Raw genomic sequence first — 15646 nt, forward strand, 5'->3', positions numbered from 1 at the left:
TAAGAATGAATTATCTTGGAGAACTGTTAGCTGTTAATTATTTTAACTTAAACTAAAATGAAAAGTTGGGAAATCTAATTTTATTAAATAAATTATGCATTTTAATTGGATATTCATTAAATTGTTATAATAGCCAGAGCCGATCATTTTGTTCACCTAACTTGGCTTCATTATGGGTCTGCCCTTCTCTTAGGAAAAAGTTTATTGTCCTTGCAAATCTTAAGAGAATTGGGCTAATGCAAATAAGATCCCCTTAGAAAAGAGTCTGTAAACATAACCATATACATGTTTACAGAATACATGAGCCTGTTTATGAAAATAGAATGGATAAACTTAAGTAAATTATTATGTTCAAACTTTTGGTGCAATAAATACAACTTGTACATTATGAGGCTGTGGAATCCAATTTCAGGGCTATGTCAATGAACTATAAAACACTAGCAGAAAATAACTGAGTATTTCATGAAAATTATATCCTACTTAAAATCCAGCAGAAAACATGAGTAACCTTAAATAACTTGAGCAAGCGTTCTCAACTTGAGGCAATCTTGCCTTCCCAGGGGCCATTTGGTAACACCCAGAGATAATTTCCTTTGCCACAGTTGAGTGGTATTTAGTGGGTAGAGGCCAGGGATGCTGCTCAACACTCTATAAGGCACAGGAGAGCTTCCCTAAACAAAGAATGATGCAGCCTCAAATGTCTATAGTGTCTGGAGGTAATGGTTCTGCCATGGTGTCTTGACAACCTTGTACAGATCCACATAGTCCACGTAGGAAAGACTCAACTGCAGTCTGAACTAAGTATTGGTGGAAAACTTTGTGATCTTCCAGGAACATGGAAAGATAAGAATTCTTAGAAGGAGCTGTCACAGGCCATTTCTCACCCATATCCCTGTGTTTTGGATGCCACAGGGCAGTTCCTCCTCTGCCTCCCTGGTGCCTTCCCTTGTTGTACAGCTGCACATTGGAAAACCACTTAGATGTAGTCTAGAATGGACTCTTCAATGACAGATCACTCCACTGCTCATTTGTTTATCAGAACACCATCAGCTGGTCTCTTTTATTAAGTGCCTTCCAGTGGTACAAGGGTCATGGGGAGGTGACACCATACTGGCCTTTCTTATGCTGTCTGCATAAGTAATAAACTCTCTAAATCCATTTGCTTTGTTGTCTCCCTACCAGCAAAATATGTGGTTGAGTGGAAAGCCAACCCAGCATGCTGCTTATAGACTGCTTGGTCATGCTGAGGTTAAGAAACCCTGGACTAGGATATAATGGATTACTGAATAGAATCACCTTTTACTGTGGATTTAAAAATGAAGAGAAATAGGAAAATAAAATTTAAGTTCATCAATGTTTTGTCCTCAGTGGTAGGGAATGAAATTTAATGTAAATATTAAAGTTAATGTAAATTGATTGTTGCAAAATGAAAATATATCATCTTTAAATTGTAAACTAATATTAAAACATTTGATACACAATTGAAATGTTTAGAAAATATGAGTTTTTATAAAATAATTTAATTCATTCCAAATGACTCTGTAAATCACTTACAAGAAGCAGAGTTGATGATGTCAAACTCCTGACTGAATCTAGTCACTGGCCTATCATTATTCTTAGGATGCAGTTTCCAATTCTTTGCCTGTACTACAGTGTCTGACAGAACCACCTTCCTCATTCTACTCCTGCCACTCTCCCCTCACTGTCAGTATCCCTAAAATACTGTTTTTCTAAACTTCTTTGGGGGCTCTACATGCCTTCCCATCCAGGAGTCAATTCAGGCAACTTTCTCTCTGCCTAAATCAGCCTAATTAGTTTAAGATCTCTCTCTCACTCTCTCTCTCTCTTTTTTTTTTTTTGCTGAGGAAGATTTGCCCTGAGCTAACATCTTTTGCCAATCTTCCTCTTTTTTGCTGAGGAAGATTTGCCCTGAGCTAACATCTGTTGCCAATTTTCCTCTATTTTGTATGTGAGTCACTACCCCAGCATGGCCATGAGTGGTGTAGGTCTGTGCCTGGGGACTGAACCCAGGCCACCAAAGTGGAGTACACCAAACTTAACCACTACACCACCAGGGCTGGCCCCATAACATCTCTCTTTTTATTTATTTTTATTTTTTATTTATTTATTTTTTTGTGAGGAAGATCGGCCCTGAGCTAACATCTGCCAATCCTCCTCTTTTTTTGCTGAGGAAGACTGGCCCTGGGCTAACATCCATGCCCATCTTCCTCCACTTTATATGGGATGCCGCCACAGCATGGCTTGCCAAGCAGTGCATTGGTGCGCGCCCGGGATCCGAACTGGCGAACCCTGGGCCACTGCAGTGGAGCGTGCACACTTAACTGCTTGCACCACCAGGCTGGCCCCAACATCTCTCTTTTTATAGGGAAAGAAAACAAATCTTTTGAGGTGAAGTGTTCCAGGGGCCCTCTGGTAAGCCTGAATGTTATTTCCAGGTCAAAAAGACTTTATTTAGAATTTGATTTGGGGAAGTTTGTCAAAAATACCAAAAGGTTTTATAACACTTGGTCAACTCAGGATCATAGGTCACTGTGAAACAATGCTTAGTTATCCACTTAACCATGGTGACAATTACAGACTTTCAGGCAAATACAGAAAGTTAAATGGTTGTAAGAATAACCTTAGCTCCTGTAGCGAAAGATCTGATAAAAACAATGCAGGAGATTATTTTGAAAAAACATAAAATCCCTGCTTTTAAGTAGACTACTCAAAGGTAACAAAAAAAACCTTTTATAATTTCTTTATCAAGAGCAGACTAAAATCCCAAGAAAATCTGTCCTTTTAATAGAGAGAAAACCAAATTCTAATTTTGCACCAGTTTACTTTTGATATTACAACTCATTTACTTAATTAAATTCATTCCAATCTTAGCTTTACCATGCAGAAAACTTTTTTCCCAGGGTTCCTTTTCCACAAACTTTCTTTTTTACATTTAGAATTTGTCCTTTCCTCTTTCCCATAACCAGCTTTACTTTAGGACAAATTTAATTTTTTTTAACAAAAACATCTCCATTCCTTATACCTTATTTTACTGAAAACATACGTGTTCTCATAGCATAAAATTTTTTTAATGTGGCACAGTACATTTTTATTAATAGACTCAAACATCTTTTAATTTTTCTGTAATAAGAAGCCAAAAGTAGATAAACTTACGTTTAGTAATTAATGTCTAATATTTTATCTTATTTGGAAATGATCTAGATACTCAATAATTTTTTAAATCATTTTAACTTAGTTTAGCAAAACTCTAAGGTTTCAAGTTACCAAAAGGTTTTGAAGTTATTTTTAAGTATATATAACATAACACATAATTATTGTTAAAAAGTTCACCAAAACCTTTTTATCTTACTTACGTCTATGTAATTTACTTGTTCCCAATAATTAATTATGTTTAGCTTACCTACAAAAACTTCATGAGACATTTAGACAAAATCAGCCATCAATCTTTTTTGGTGCCAAATTTTGTTAACAGAGATAACATGAATTTGTTTGGCTTTTGGTAAACCGGGGTAGAACAAAAGTTTTATATTTAATGCTGATAACTCTAAAGACATACCTAGTTTAATTAAACCAACAAACTTAAATTAACTTTAGTATTGAATATGTTTCTAGATTACATGATCCTGAAATTCATTTGGGTTAGTTTCTATTATGTTTTTGAGAGTATACTAAATTTATATAGTGCTGGTTTGTTTTTAAGCCAGTTAAATAGAGCTTTCTACAAATTAAATTTGATAACACCATCTGGAGATAGAAAAATATCACACACTTATAACATACATATATATAGACACACATACATAGCCACCTCATAGCTATTATTTTAAAATTACTGCCATGAATCAGGTACAGTAATTCAAAGCTCACTAGTTATAAAAGAATAGTTGAATCCAACTTTTGTTTCTGGCACATGGAATAAATTAAGGTTACCTGCTTAGATGGCTAAAGCTTTCTTTTTTCCTAATATTTGTGGAGCAGATTTTTAAGATGCTAGATTTTTGGCAAGGGTGCATCTATAGCCATTTATCTCTTTTTTCCTTCAGTCTTAGGAATTGGGGATAGTCTAGAGAAGTTCCTGGAAATGTTACAGCCTTTTGAGATAAATGGGGGTGGTTTCTGGGATTGGTGAAAGGGAATGGGTGAAATATGAACTGCCTCTAGAACTGCATTTCCAGTTTTGCAAAGATTTGTAAGATAAGGACAGTTGCTCTCAATTCCTCAGTAATTGGGTTGTAACTTAAATGACATCATAGGTTGATCTACCCATCCAACTACATCATCCCTAATTTGCTTCTTTCCCTCTGGGTACATAGTTTTATTTTAACTAGGAAAGAAGGCCTATAAAAAAATTCCTATTAGACTCTGAATGTCAGCTCTTAATTTCGCAAATTTTTGACCATAGAGCTACTAAAAAAAAAAGTCCTTCTAAATATCTTGCCAGTTTTCAGCTGTGACAAATAGTAAATATTTCTGGAGGTATTAAACAATTCCACCGATTTTTAATTTGTTTCCCCTGGGCTACCAGAAAATTTACCAGGAACATCTCTCAGAGTTTTATTAACTCTGGAAGGGGCCCAAATGGGGGACCTCCTTTGAAGGTAAATAAGGGGGTGTCTGTAAAGCCATTAACTTAATGGATTTTTGTTTATTGTAGTATAGTCTTTTCTTTTAGTACCTCATATCTATAACTTTTCATCATTTTTTTTGGAATGAAACATTCAGTGAAGCTATTTGAGAATTTTGAAGGCTTGGCTTTCAAGTGCACCTTTTAGATGATCATATCTAGGGCTGGCCCCGTGGCTTAGTGGTTAAGTGCACGCGCTCTGCTGCTGGCGGCCCGGGTTTGGATCCTGGGCGTGCACCGACGTACCGCTTCTCCAGCCATGCTGAGGCCGCGTCCCACATACAGCAACTGGATGGATGTGCAGCTATGACATACAACTATCTACTGGGGCTTTGGGGGGAAAAATAAATAAATAAATAAAATTATAAAAAATAAAATAAATAAATGATCATATCTAACTAAAAGCCTCCTTCTAATCTCCAATGTAATTCCCCTGAGGCTGGCAGCAGTTTGGTAGGACCCTAGCCATACATGGAGTTTAACCTCCATTTCTGCCCAGCTATATCTGGCTGCAAATGGGGTACAACCCACATTTCTGCCCAGCCATATCTGGCCACAAATGGGGTGTAACCCACATTTCTGCCCAACCATATTTTGGGGCCCTCGGTTGAGGGCCAAGCTCTCAGGACATGAAACAAGCTTGGTAATATTTTGCTGTTCTTGTAAATATTTATAGCTTTTGAGACCATGGTTTTTAAGCAGGTGTGTTGGAAGGTGGCCTACTTGACTCTTTAGAAATTAAAGATCTTATGTCTGGTATTAAATCCACCATTCCCAAGTCTAGTATGCAAAAAAGGCAAGTTTTGGAAACTCAAAAGAGCCCCAAAGTGGCCACTGTAATTTTAAATCATCTTCTGTATTATCAGTCCCTCAAGACAAAAATTTACAAGAAAAAGGGCTATAGTTCTTAAACATAAAACCAGCTGGAGTTCCTGAGGGAGGAACTTCTTGGGAAACTTTAGAAAATGAAAGTCCCATGGTAAAGAGAAACTTGCAAACAAGAATGACAATAGGAAATCTCTCAATTTAGTTAGAGTACTCACTGACCAAGGAAAAACTCCTGCTGAGGGACTCTCCTCCTGTGGCAATGACTGCCAGTCAAAAAGGCTGCATCAGCACTGAGACAGTCATCTCCTGGGCAGTCTCCCCCAACCCCCAAAAAAGGCACCAACCTCAACCAAATGGAGGGACGTCAGAACCTGAGAGGACCCACGATCAGAAGACTTGGTGATTCATGGAAATGACGAGCCCAAGGGGCTCTTGTAGGTACCCAGAGGATGCCGGTCCATTAAGGTGAGATTGCTTCAGGTCTCACTTTCTGACATCATGTATGCTAACTAAAAATAAAGAGCCAAAATGAGAGGCATTTATTTTGGGATCAAAGAATTGCAATTTGGGGAGCACAGATTCAGGTAGAAGCCCAAATGCTGTCCTGATTCCAGGAGAGGGGCTCAGGGTTTTTATAGAGAAAAGGGAGAAAGATGAGGTAAGTTGTATTAAAGAAGAGGTTATTGGTGCTATATGAGGTGAGGCTATATTTGTACTTCATAGATTGGCTAGTGATTAGGTTATCAAGCAAAAGGCTAGACTTGTACTTCATTGATTGGTTAGTGATTCGGTCATCAGCAAAGTCCAGTGTCATCAGTCCTTATAGACAGGATGTTCTTGTCCTTACTTACTTCTTGGAATGTTGGTGGTTTGGTCCAGTGTGGAAGATAAAGAAAAAAGATATGCAAGGCAATTCCTCTGAAATGGCTGCTCTGGCTCTATTTTAATATTGCTCCACTCATGTCATCTTTCACAGAGGTGTGAGCAGGGAAAAGGAGAGGATGGAATATGAACTAGGTAGTAATGGGAAAACTCATTGACAAGTGTATATTTCAGTCAATACTTGAAAAAAATGAAGGAAAAAGCCATGTGTATATATTGTGTATAATATCCAAGCACGGGAAACAGTCATGTCCCAATTTCTCCATCAACTCAGTGGAATATATGTGGTTCCACCTCTGTTGACCAGTGGCTCACTATTTAATGAAAAAGGGGAAAGAGAAGGAACATTTGGTTCTCGCTTCCCCAAAATTCCCCAAAGAAGTGGTTCAATTAATATAAAAATTTATAATATCTAATCATTGTGAATCGGCTCTTGTAAGTGCTGCTGTTTATCAGAACACAAATGGTCTCACACCTTTAACAAATCTTCTAAATAGTCAAATGCCTTAATTTTATTGAAGTCTAATTTTTCAAACTTTCTGTGACAGTCTTGTTTTGGGTGGTATATTTTAAAAATATTTGATTAACATGGACACAACAATGTTTCTACATATTTTCTTCTAGAAGTTCCATTGTTTGAGATTTTACATTTAAGACTGTGACCAATTTTGAGTTAAATTTTTGCACAGGACTTGATAATGCAGGGGGTAAACAGTCACAGAGAAGATGATTCAAGGTTAGAAAATGGCTAAATTTTGGCCAAAGCAACTGGGAATACGATGATTTTATTTATAGAGATGGAAAAGACTGAGGGAGGGTCAGGGGCTGGAAAACAGCTCAGTTTCGGGTAGACTAAGATGTCCACCAGAAAGTTAAATTGGGAAGTCAGGTAAAAAGGTAGAAATATGAGTCTAGTGAAGCCACATGTGCCAAAATATGGACATAAATCCAAGGTATATAATTTCAGGGACTACAATGAGATTTTAATATTCAGTCTATATAATGTCAATAAAATATTAGGTATTGAAAGGACCAAATGAATGGGGGCTATTTTAAATATTGCAGGGCCCAGTGTTTGTAATTACACATGCTTCAAGGGTGGTATGAATTCTTCAAATTTTTTGGTGACTGCATAAATCCATGCAAAGGAGGATACAGTATTGTTGGTGTTACAGGATTCTTGAGACAGCTTTCAAAATATTTTTTTAATGTACACACCTAATTTAAGGTTGTAAAGGTTTTTGTTGCAAGCCAATTGGCCACAAGAGGTAGACTGTGACACCATAGAAAGAGAGGATGCCACTTACAGCAGAGACCACTCGAGACTGCCAGGAGCTTATCAGGTAAAGATCCAAAGATGGAAAAAGAAAAAGGAAAAAGTGGTCAGAGACAGACAGGAGACAAAAGAAAAAAAAAAACGGAAAAATTTGACTTGCCTGGAGATACAGTCCGTTCTAAAAAAATTTAAGAGAAAAAAAAAATGTGGTGGGGTGGAGGACTGATGATGCTACTTGGGGGCCAACTCAAGGAGAGTCTGCTGCCTGGAGGCCCCAGACCCCTTCCCCACCCCTCTTCCTCTTATCAGCCAGAGACAGAAACTACAAACCACAGCTTCCAGTGGCTACATGTATAAAACAGGAAAAAAAAAAAAGGATAAAGGCTGTGGCTTTAGGCAGCTCAAGGGGGAAAAAAAGGTAACTTTAAATCTTTCATACACAGTAAATGCCAGCTCTAGCAAACATGATACCAGATAGTCTTAGGTTACTTATTGATGTAAAAAAGACAACAACCTATATAAACAAAATCCCCTAGATACAGGGGGAAATATAAAAATAACCAATTAAACTATATATACAATATTTTAATAATATAATAGATGAATTATATATAACATATAAATAAATTAAAACAAAGGTCCATAATTTGACCCAAAAGGAAACCCAAAATCTATATACCAAAATTTATTTATAAAAAAACTTATATAACAAAATGTTTTAAAATATGCCTATTGGCTTTTATGTCTCTACAAGAAAAGTTCTAAATTAACTTTAACATTTGCTAAAATGCACCAATTGACAGGACTTCATCGATTCAATCAATACTGGGGCTCTCATTATACTCATACCAGGGGATCTCGCTCAAATTAATCATTGTACCCCATATAATCTTAAAAATTTAACTAAATATAGACAAAAAATAGGTATGCCTCACTTTGATTGTAGCATTACCTAAATTTCCCACATTCATAGTACCTATTGCCCTAAAATATCCCATATTGGGCAAGGGCAGATGCTCTGACACAGTAAATAATAAATTAAAGTTAAATAAGTCTTTCACACTTACAAGTTAGCACAATGAATGGGGCCTCGTGGACTCCCAATTAAACTAATTAATATGGCCCAATGTGAGTTCAAACAAGACCTTCAAAGATTAAAACATATATAAAACCTAACAAAGAGTGATTATTCACATTGCTTCTCATTTGACAGCCCAATTTTGCATGTTTTTAAACTAGGACAAAACAAAGGGTGTCTCATGATGAATTACTATGACCTTAATGCTGTGGTTCCATCCATTAGGATCCCTCCAATATCCAATATTATTAAAATTGCTGACTCCATCTAGTCCACAAGCAGTAAATATTTTGCTCTTATAGATTTGGCAAATATGGTCTGTTTAATGCCTATTTAACAGCCTCTCGGCTGCAGTCGAACATCACTTCTGATGGGACACAATACACCTTTTACAGGCTACCCATCAGGTACCTCAACAACTTTACCATCACACACAATCTCTGAGAACAAGATCTGAACTGGATCCACCTTTCTCCAGGAGCACAGTTATGACATAACATTGATGACATCCTTCTACAAGGAGATTCATGTGACACACTCATTAAGGACATATAAGTCCAACATCTTATAGTCCTCCTTGGGTTCTTGTGGCAACATATTCCTCATTTATAAATTTTGTTTAATGTCACTGATGCTGCCATTTATATATCAGCCCACCTTAAATGGGGCTCCCTCCAACAAATGACTCTAAAATATGTCCAAATTAAAATCAACAAGCACTCCTGTGAGTGCTTCAGAGACTCCTTCACTGTAGAGGCTTTGACAACCTCTTCCCACATCTTCTGGAGTCTGCACCACCTCTGATGGCCACTGGTTACTCAAGGGCTTCTGATGGAAGAAACTGACCCTCTCAGCCTCTTGCTATACATCACAAAAACAGCAATTACTGGCTATAATACTTGGCTTCCCTAAAAATAGAGGCTATCACAGACCTGAGCCTGTGACTCTCCTTTTGGTCAGGGAAACAGCACCCTACAAGCTTGGCATGGCTATTGAGGCCTCCTTAAGACAGAATAGAGCTAAATCTGGGCCTTCTGGCATATTTCACGTGCAGGAGGGTGTGACTTCTCCTGTCCTTAGTTAGGACAGCATGCCATGGCACTGGAGGAGGTCAACTCTTCCCTAAGACCACTTGGCTGCCTGGAAGATCCCTTGAGATTAACTGAGTGAACAGCAATGAGAATTTGTGGATTAAACAAATAACACTACAACCATCATACGTGATGGAGCTTGATAGACTGTTGCTACATTCCATCCCTTAGCCAAGATGTCTCTGATAATAAACAGGACCCAAGAAACAATACACTTAGCCAAACATCAGACACTCATTGTAGGACTGAATGCCCTGGCCAACAAATGGTGTCATCTTCACATTTATTATAAATGGATGGGCCATTGCCTAAAAATTTTCCCCTTCAAGGTAAAGGACTCTGGGAATCTCTTGCCTCACAGACACTCAAAATATAAATCAAAATCACACACATCTCTACATATAATAAGACCATAATACAAGGCCTTGCCAGGACACTCCTATTCCCTTTAGCATTATAAACATTGCTAATAATAACCAAGGTGCACATTTTACTTCTCAAAACACACAATATTGGACTCAGAAGAAACATTTAATAGAACTTTCATATCCCTAAATAGTCTCAAATAGCTGATTTAACTGAGAAAAATAATGATCTCCTCAAACAACTACTTTTAAAATTCGAGTCCAACAAATAGACCCCTAAATAAGTCTCTATCTTGCTCCAGGCTTTAACTTATCTTAATAAACTTTTGATTAGGCCCCAATCTTATAAAGGATGGAGACCAGAACAAGGGAGTCTATCATTTTGGGACCAATTAACCACTGAATGTCCCACTGGCCAAGAAGCTGCTCATCTGATATGGGACCCATTTGAACTTAAAATTCTATTAAAAAAAATAAAACCTGTCAAGTGCAGCTGCACACCATTCTGTTGACTGTTGATCCTATTACTACTTAACCAGATGCTTTCATTGGTTTATAATCTGGAGGCCCAAACCCCCAGGTAAGCCATTGTTTCGATCAAACATGCCAAATGCTGAGACCCACATGAACTTGGGGGTGTATCCACTTGGAAAAGCCACCCTAGTCCACATTGTCCCAGTTCAAGGCCTCACCATTGAAGATGACCTTGTCCCTTGCACCAGAGACAACATCATCCTGGACACGAAAACCTCCACCACAGTGACACCCAAGGACCACATCTCCTAAGGCATAAACTGGACACAGGTCATTCCTTTATTTTTTTCCTTTAATATTAGGGGTTCTACTGTGTTTCCGAGCTTGCTGTCTGCCTAGCCCATGCTTCTTGTGTATTTCCTACTCTCAGCCAAACATGCCCCTACACTCCCAGGCCTAATGTGGAATCTGATAATGGTTAACATTATCTATGCCATTCTAAATGTTAATGGAGATTAGAGATTTCCCCAGGAGGCACCTGCGTCTTATCAGTCAACCCCTCCATCTCCTGAAGAGAGGACCCTTCACTCCCCAGTGCTTTCTCCTACTATAACTCTCCAGATATGCACCATGACTTCCTGCCCTGCATCTCTGACCATGACCACTCCTTCCCCTTAGTTATACACAAATACCACTAATCTTTACATGTTCTTTACTAAATTATCATCTTTTCTCCTCCCACAACATCACTGCTGGATCTTCCTCCTTTCCCTGAGAAATACACCAAAATATTATTACATAACTCATACTTTTAACACATTTTACAACTCCACCAAGACATTGTTAGATATCCCCAAAATTTCAGATCTATTTTCTTGGTTAATGCCATAAAATAGAAAACCTATAACTCCTAGCCTGCAAGGAGTCCTTTTATTTTTACTTGTGGTCCTTCTTTTTCTACTCTCAGAATAAATATTTTCTATGCTGGTTAGGGCAACTATACCCTATTCTCTAAAAGTCACCACTATTATCACCTCAAAGTCTCATTAAAATAATGCCAAATAGTCACAGGTTCAATTGTTCTAACTGTGCTTTCTTAGATTCTGTATTAGTCAAGTTGGCAGCCATTAATCATGGGCCAAACTAGGAGCTAATGTTGTTTACCTCTCCTGCAGGTCAGCTTCCTGGAGCACACCGTTCAAGTGCAGCCCAGCTGACCCAGGGCTGTGCCCCCACCACCTCCTTTATCTAACTCTCACACACCAAGTGAATGTTTCCTCTGCCCTAAATCAACCTGGGGCCAGGTACCAGATGACTAGGGACAGGCCATATGTCCCAAAGCCTATGGAAATTATTCAAACTAGCCAAACATAAGCTGTGTATCCTGCCTTGCCTTCCCCACAGAAGCCCCGATAGAGTCTGGGTCCTAGGCTTGCCGCTTCCTTCTGCTTCTCCTCATGCCCACCCCGGTCATCAGATACAGAGATATGTTCAGGGTGTGTTATTCCAGGGACTAAAGTGACAGTTTAACATTAGTCTGTGATGTGCTGATAAAATATTACAGGGATGGAAAGGACAAAAGCAGTAGAAATGAAGAGGAATATTTAAAATATTGCAGGGCCCAATATTAGTAATTATAGAAGTGTCAAGGCTGTTATGAATTCTTCAAACTTTCTGTCAACTGCATAAACTGATGCAAAAGAGGATATAGTATGTGGGTGATATGGGATTCATGAGGCAGCTTTTAAACTATTTTTTAAAAAGTACACACTTAGGGGCTAGCCCCGTGGCCTAGTGGTTGAGTTCAGCATGCTCCACTTTGGTGGCCCAGGTTCACTGGTTTGGATCCTAGGCATGGACCTACACCACTCATCAGCCATGCTGTTGTGGCAACCCACATACAAAGTAGAGGAGAATTGGCACAGATGTTAGCTCAGGGCTAATCTTTCTCAGAAACACAAAACAAGTATACACTTAATTTAAGGTGGTAAAGATTTCTGTTGCAAGCCAATTGACCACAAGAGGTAGAATCTCTTCTGAGTTATCAATACAAGCTTCAAGAATATTGCATTAAAAATAAAAGAATGGTCAAGTCAGTATCAGTTTTTTACCAGATTAATATTTAATGGAGATCATTACTTGTACTTTAGACCTGTGATATACAAATTAATAATCCTTATACTGATTTTAAATCTGTGGAAAATTAAGATAACATGAATGATAAAGTTCCCTCATGGACTGGTCCTTTAAAGTAAGCAAAAAATATTTATAAAATATGTTTATAGATACTTAAAAAACAACAAAGGAGGTAAATAAAAATAGATTTGATAATTTTGGAATTAAGTAAGATAAAAAGACATAATTTTGGTATTAAACTCTATTGGTATTTCAACACACATAATTACAGATGTTTGTACATAATGTATAGACTTGACTAAAGTTGCTGGAATATCAGATTACAAAAAATTGAATAAGACTTTTTAAAGCATAGAAGAGCACACTCAATTTTCTAGAGAGAAAGAGTCAGACCTTTAAAAAAGCAGCTTTTGGTGTTTGGAATTCAAGTCTTGAAATTTTTAATTTAGGTGAAAATAGCTGAGAAAAACAATCTGTAAATTTTTTAGATACTTAATGTCGCCCATTAGAAACTGATAATGTGTTTTCTTTGAGGGTCAATTAATACCCAACACCTATTTTAAAATTATTATGACCCATAGATTGCATCTGCAGAGGAAAATTGAAGTGTAAAACAGAGCAACCACTCAAAAATTCATAAGGATATTGATATTTTCAATGAATTTATTATTCTCCTATATTATTCAGACCTTCTGAATTTTTATGGTGAGGAAGATTGGCCCTGAGCTAACATCTGTGCCCGTCTTCCTCTTTTTGTATGTGGGATGCCGCCACAGCAAGGCTTGATGAGCGGTGTGTAGATCTGTACCTGGGATCCGAACCTGTGAACCCTGGGCCATTGAAGTGGAGGGCTCGAACTTAACCACTATGCTACCAGGCTGGCCCTCAGGTCTTCTGATTTTTATTGTTCTGTTTCACATGATTTTTTTAAAACTGAGTATTCAGTCATTCTTTTACTTTTTTTAAAATTTAAATGATAAGTGTTACAGTATTATTAGTAAAAACAAATAAAATTACTTTAATTAAATATTTTATACATACTTTGCAATAAGGAACACCGGTATTTTCACCCACCTGATTGAATCCCTTCACTCTCCTGTCATTTTTCTTGAACAAAAGTTCAGATTTCTTGGCCTGTCCTAAGTGATTCCCCAGAACAACCATCCCCTTCATTTCCTGCTGCTCTCCCATCTCTCATACTCCAAACATGAGCTTTGTCCCACTCCCATAAGGCTGCATGTCTTCTTTACATGGATCTTTCCAGGTGATTTCCTTCAGTCAAAAAGATGAACTCAATAATGCTTTGAAAATATATTTAAATAAAACAAAACAAACTAACACAAAACTTTCCTGAAGTCTCTACAAGACCGAAAGTGAAAGACTTCTCTGGTATCTTAAGCTCAGGAATTTCTTTCCACTACACTATTTTAAAATGTCGTAAACTTCTCCACTGAAGAACCTAACAGTTAGACTGAGGAATGTTTGTTTCTTTATGTACATGATGTTCATTTTTAGCTCTATAGTAAGATTGATGTAAACAGGGACATTACTGCCCTTATTTGCAATAGTGTCACACATTCCTGACATTTAAGAGGTCCTCAATATTAACTAATGTTGAAATCAATATCTGAATGCAATGAAGAGAACAGACTCATAGCAGATTAGGAAATACTGTCTTCCTTGTCCTACAGGCAAAGCAGAACCGAGAGACACGCGTGTCATTGATGATGAGCTCAAAGGGGCTGAATGTTGGAAAACATGAGGCCACGAGCACAGAGATGTTCACCATCCACTGGCCTTGATTTGCAACTAGAGTCATCCAAATAGTCAAAATAATGTAGATTGAATAGAATGTAACAAAAGAGCTCAGGAGAATCACAATGATGTGTGTGGCTCTGGCTTCATGGGAAGGTCTGGTGGAGAGTCTGTTGCTGCAAATGCATTGAATTCACTCTTTGTGTCTATGCAGGACAAGAACTACGGAGCTACTGGCCCAGACCATAAAGCCTAAACTCATAATGTCAGGGGAAAAATAGATGACCGTATATAATGAACCTACAAAAATCCTCTTTCATATGCCAAGAGCAGTACCCATAATCATTTTTCACATTCAAGTTCTTCACGTTCAATGGACCATTCACTATTATAGGAATACATGAATTTGTCAGGAGATGCAGGATCCAGCAAAGGAAACAGCAGAAGCCAATGAACTTTAGAGATCTAATCTTGAACTCCATCCATTGGCCATCCTGTGGCCACTCTGTGAAAATAGAAGACCAGTTTACAGCCAGCATCATCCAGGAAATATCTCCATCCAAAAGTGCCATTGTCTGAGGTACACCCTTAGAGAAAAGAACCATGGAGTTGGCCAAGCCCAGTTGCATGAGAATTGGGTCTGTAGGTCTCAGATTATGCCCAGAGTGCAAAGTGAAGTTATAAAGACAAAAAGTTGAGATATTTCCCACGAGGCCAACTCCTGTCTGAGTGAGGAAGATAATCCTCATTTCCAAGCTGGCAGAAAACATCACATCAGTACCTAGAGGACAGGTATTGAATGAACAATTAAACAAACAACAATAAATATGTCACCATCACCATGTCCCTCAATTTCCAATACTTAGCCTACATCTCATATAGCCTCACTTTAAGTGGGCATTTAGAACTTTTGCTCATGTGTGCAAAGGCAATGCAGTGAAGATCAGGACTGTAAAAAGCCTCAGTATCCACCTACAGCGAGAATGGAGATGGCACGACTGCACCACAGGGTTCTCCACAGCTGTGGCGATGAGTGAAGGAGATCTCTGCACAGATACAGATTTTCCCCATGATGTGTTCTTACACGAAAAAGGCAAGATACAGAATACGTGTAGA

General features: G+C 38.0%; 1 pseudogene; it reads right to left on the reverse strand.

The window, feature by feature from the left end:
- Nucleotides 1-14069: 14069 nt before the first annotated feature.
- On the reverse strand, nt 14070-15307 carry LOC101403965 (vomeronasal type-1 receptor 1-like; annotated as a pseudogene).
- Nucleotides 15308-15646: the final 339 nt, after the last annotated feature.

This window comes from Ceratotherium simum, chromosome 33, assembly GCF_057802395.1.
Source record: "Ceratotherium simum simum isolate JZ-2026a chromosome 33, ASM5780239v1, whole genome shotgun sequence".
NCBI classification, from domain to species: Eukaryota; Metazoa; Chordata; class Mammalia; order Perissodactyla; family Rhinocerotidae; genus Ceratotherium; species Ceratotherium simum.